This window comes from Triticum dicoccoides, chromosome 2A (assembly GCF_002162155.2).
Source record: "Triticum dicoccoides isolate Atlit2015 ecotype Zavitan chromosome 2A, WEW_v2.0, whole genome shotgun sequence".
Classification (NCBI taxonomy): Eukaryota; Viridiplantae; Streptophyta; class Magnoliopsida; order Poales; family Poaceae; genus Triticum; species Triticum dicoccoides.
In genome coordinates, this window is record NC_041382.1 from 104,389,965 (window position 1) to 104,395,471 (window position 5,507).

Genomic DNA, 5,507 nt, shown 5'->3' on the forward strand with positions numbered 1-5,507 from the left:
CACACGCATAGAGGCATGGCCGAGCGCAGCCCGCAGCGGAGCAAGGGCCGGTGCAGGGGCCACGGTCGTCGGTGGGCGCGAGCGTCGGGCGGTGCTGTGGGCGCGGCCAAAGCAGCAGCGAGCAGTAGGAGGCGAGGTGGGCGCACGGCGGCTGCGGCGGGGCAGCAGAAGCGGCAAGCAAGGCGGAGGGGGTGGCCAGGTTGGCTTGGGGGCGCATGCGAGCGGGGGCTGCGGGGCGATGCGAGCCAGGGGGAGCGACGACGCAGCTGATGACCCACAAGTATAGGGAATCTATCGTAGTCCTTTCGATAAGTAAGAGTGTCGAACCCAACGAGGAGAATAAGGAAATGATAAGCGGTTTCCAGCAAGGTATTCTCTGCAAGTACTGAAACAAGTGGTAATAGATAGTTTTGTGATAGGATAATTTGTTAGGAGCAACAAGTAACAAAAGTAAATAAAGTGCAGCAAGGTGGCCCAATCCATTTTGTAGTAAAGGACAAGCCTGGACAAACTCTTATATAGAGAAAAGCGCTCCCGAGGACACATGGGAATATCGTCAAGCTAGTTTTCATCAAGCTCATATGATTCGCGTTTGGTACTTTGATAATTTGGTATGTGGGTGGACCGGTGCTTGGGTACTGCCCTTACTTGGACAAGCATCCCACTTATGATTAACCTCTATTGCAAGCATCCGCAACTACAACAAAAGTATTAAGGTAAACCTAACCATAGCATGAAACATATGGATCCAAATCAGCCCCTTACGAAGCAACGCATAAACTAGGGTTTAAGCTTCTGTCACTCTAGCAACCCATCATCTACTTATTACTCCCCAATGCCTTCCTCTAGGCCCAAACAATGGTGAAGTGTCATGTAGTCGATGTTCACATAACACCACTAAAGGAGAGACAACATACATCTCATCAAAATATCGAACGAATACCAAATTCACATGACTACTAATAGCAAGGCTTCTCCCATGTCCTCAGGAACAAAAGTAACTACTCACAAAGCATAAACATGTTCATAATCAGAGGGGTATTAATATGCATATAGGATCTGAACATACGATCTTCCACCAATTAAACCAACTAGCATCAACTACAAGGAGTAATTAACACTACTAGCAACCTGCTAGCACCAATCCCGGACTTGGAGACAAGAATTGGATACAAGAGATGAACTAGGGTTTTGAGAGGAGATGGTGCTGATGAAGATGTTGATGGAGATTTCCCTCTCCCGATGAGAGGAGCGTTGGTGATGACGATGGCTGTCACACCCTAGCTAGTCATGCATTAGAGTGTTGCATCATGTTTACTCTTTCATCAGAAACTTGAAATGGGGATGACAGAACCCCCAGTCCCCTCTGAAACCAACTAGGGTTTACTAAAATAATTTTCAATGAACCTGAAATGCCCTTCTAAAATGCCCATCATTTTTGTCTTGGTTCAGAACCTCTGCCAAAAGTGGTGCACATTTTCCTAGGCCATCTTAGGGTTTTTGAATTAATTCATAAATATTTGAATTTGGGCATTTAAAATTATATAAAATATTTAAATGCTCAAATACCTCCAAACTAAAATGTTTCATGTTGGAAATAATCCAACTATGGACCAGGAGTGATTTGGTGATTTTTGAAGTTGCCTAGGTATTTTATTAAATTCAACAAAGTTGCAGATATATTAAATAAAAACAGAAACAGAAAAAAAGGGGGAAAGCTTATCTGGCGCCTGCCCCCGGCCCACCTGCCGGCCCAGCCCAGCACCGCTCCAGCGAGCTGCTTGCCGGCCAGGCAGGCAGGCAGGTGCCCGACGGCGACCGCGGCGTGCGCCACGCACCTGCTCGCCGCCTCGCCGCTCCCCTCGCCAGGTGACGTCGTGGATCGGCCTCCCTCTCTCCCCCGAACCCCCCAGACACCCCCTCTCCTCTCCAGCTCCTCCCCCTCGCACGCCCCAGCCATGGCCGACGCCATCGCCGCCACCCCCTCGCCGTAGCCACGCCCTCCGACCACCCCACGCCGTCTCACCGTGTCCAGGAGCTCCGCCGCTGTCCACTTCATCGAGCAGCCGAGCCCCGAGCGCTCGCAACGCCCGAGACCACCGCACCGACCTCGCCCGAGCTCACCGTCGCCGGAGATCCCCTTCAACGTCGTCGTCGCTCCGGTCCATCTCCGGCCGCACCAAGGACTCCGTCGCACTCACTGTGAGCTTAGCCATCTTCCCCTCCCTTCCGTTCTTGCTCCCGAGCCGTGTAGCAACCTCCCGGAGCTCAACCGCACCCACCGCCGTGGAGCTCGTCGCCGACGTGCTCCCGGTCATCCTCCGGCCACAAGATGGTGTCCATCTTACTCACCAAGTCCCACAGCACCTAGCTAGCTACTCCACGAGCCTCACCGAACCCTCTAGCGTCAAGTTCGTCTTCGGCCGAACCCCGGTGGCCGCCAAGGTCGTCGCCGGCGCCAACTCCGGCCACCCCGACCCCAACGGACTCCGCCAAGAGCTGCGGTTTGTCCTCAGCTCCACTCCGGTGATCTCCGCGGCCCATTTGGTGGCCGGAATAGCCAAAACCACTCCCGCCGCCGCGTCGGGCTCGCCGGCGGCTAAACGCCGGTGCAGCCGACCCGGGTTTGACCACGGGTGGGCCCTGGTTGACTCCCCTGAGTCAATGACACGTGGGGCCCAGCCCTGTTAATTAAACAGGATTAGTTTTAATTAAATTTTAATTAAAATAATCACCCTGACATGCGGGACCCACTGTCAGGTTTGACCTGGGCCAGTTCCGTTGACCTGCTGACGTCACACTGACGTCAGGCTGACGCAGTAATTGATTTTCTGGATTTAATTTAAATCAGGAAATTCCAGAATATTATTTAAACTTCAAAAATTCATAACTTTTATTCTGTAACTCCAAATTGGACAAATTATATATGAAAAATGATCAGAAAAATCCAATCTATCCATCTGTACTATTTTCATGCATGATCAAACAAGTTAAATTGATGTTTTAAGCAGAACAAGGAAAAGCACTTTAAAAGGCCATATTTGAATTTGAAATTTGAATCCTTGATTCAAATTTGTTCAAACCCTTCTGGTTTTAGTTGCATTAGCCCAATACACTCATTTTGCCATGTCTCATGCATGCATCATATTGTTGCATACTGTTTGGTAATGTTTGTGAATCGGTGCTCTCTGCGGCAGGTTCTGTCCCCGAAGAGTACCCTGATTACCCTAGCGAAGAACCGTATCAGTGCATCGAACCATCAGGCAAGCAACCAACCATTTGATCATATCGATACAATCCCATGTTCTCGCTCCTGCTCTCTTTTACTGCATTAAGACAACACGTTTCAAACTGCTGTGTGCTACGGTAGTTGAACCCATTTCCTCTGCATGACCTGTCATTGCCACAGTAACTAGATGAAACCCACTAGCATGTGTAGGAGTTGTTTGAGCCATATATATGTGTTGTTCCTACCTTGCTATGCCTGCTATGCTTAGAGTCGTGTCAGGTCTGGTTCATCTGGGTGATGGGCTAGAGTGAAATGTTTATCTCGGTAATGAGAGTGGTGTGGTGAACACGATTTGGTAAAGGTATCGATGAGAGGCCATGTAGGAGTACATGGTGGGTTGTTTCATTGAAGCCGACCTTAAGCACTGAGATCTGTATGCGTGATTTAAGATACAGCTACTACCATGCATTGGGCCCTGAAATATGACCCCGCTCGACTTCTTATTCACCCTAGCTCTCTGTCCAGGAGTTGCAAGTAGTTCCTGGTGTTTGTAGCCTACTGGAGGCCGTGGACAGCGCTGACCGTAGGGGTGGGCTGTGATGCGGTAGGTACGTGGCACGGTGTACCGAATACCCGTTAGGTATCTCGGGAACCCTGTTCACATCGTTCGGGGCCGTATGGGAAACCTCGGCCGGACTCCCTGCGGATGGAACCTGAATAGGCGATAAACCTGGACTAGAGGCTTAAGTGTTTAGGTAGGTCGTGGTCTACACCCACGTCGGCTTTCGCTTGAAGTCTGCCGAGCACATGTCGTGTGCAGACGCTAAGTGGTGGAAACATGTATGAAGAAGTACACCCCTGCAGGGTTATCATAATCTATTCGAATAGCCGCGTCCGCGGTAAAGGACTACTTGGTTGCTTATACAGTTCATAGACAAGTAAATGGAAACTGTTAAAAGCCTCAAGATAAGTGTGAGTGCCGAGGATGGCTCTTCCGTAGGGAGACGGAGGAGAATCCTCGGTAGTGTATTGAAGTGGTGAGTAGTGGACTCGTGTGCGCGAAACCATTTCAAGTTGGGGTCTCGTAGGATAGTCTAGCCAAGAGTCAAAGCTGGCTTGCTGCAATAACTCCACCAACCCTTCTTGATACTAAGCATGTATGTAGGATCTGATGTAAGTCTTGCTGAGTACCTTTGTACTCATGTTGCTATAATTTACATTTTTACAGAAGACGCTGCAACCCCTTCTGATGGGTTCTATGTAGACGTTGACATCAACGAGTAGGCTGAAAGACCCAGGTGGTGACCCTGAGCTTGTGAAGGACCACGTAGTATAGCTAGGCTTTCCAAGCCTCTTTTATTTTACTAGTTGTCTGTACTCAGACAAGTTACTTCCGCTGCTAGTTTGTGTGACTGTATGACTTGTATGTTGGGTCGTGAGACCCGTACCTTTGTGTATGTTATGTATGGCTCTCTGAGCCTTAAATAAAGTACTTGTGTCATAGAGTCATGTTGTGATGCTTCGTTGTATTTGCACATATCGAGCATATTGTGTGTATGATTGAAATGCTTGGTATGTGTGGGATCTGACTATCTAGTTGTTTATCTTTAGTAGCCTCTCTTACCGGGAAATGTCTCCTAGTGTTACCGCTGAGCCATGGTAGCTTGCTACTGCTCTGGAACACCTAGGCTGGCCGGCATGTGTCCTTCTTCGTTCCTGTGTCTGTCCCTTCGGGGAAATGTCACGCTTTGAGTACCGGAGTCCTGTTAGCCCGCTACAGCCCGGTTTACCGGAGTCCTGCTAGCCCAGTGCTACAGCCCGGACCCACTTGCTGATGACCGACACGTTCGAAGCTGGGTCATGAATGCCTGTCCCTGTAAGTCTGTGCCACTTTGGGTTTACGACTAGTCATGTCAGCCCGGGCTCTTTATCATATGGATGCTAGCGACACTATCATATACGTGAGCCAACAGGCGCAAACGGTCCCGGGCAAAGGTAAGGCGACACCCGTGAGGATACCGTGCGTGAGGCCGCAAAGTGATATGAGGTGTTACCGGCTAGATCGATGTGACATCGAGTCGGGGTCCTGACAGCGTTGGCATCAGAGCCGGACTGCCTGTAGGTTCTCCAAGCCAAACTGGTCGATGTTGAGTCTAGAAATTCTTTAGTTATATGTAGGGGAATTGTTTGTGGGATGGAACGTAAGGCTCTTTTTACTCCTTTATCTTATGACATTCTGATCTGAGTCAGTCCATTCTTCCACCAGGGGTTAAGGAAT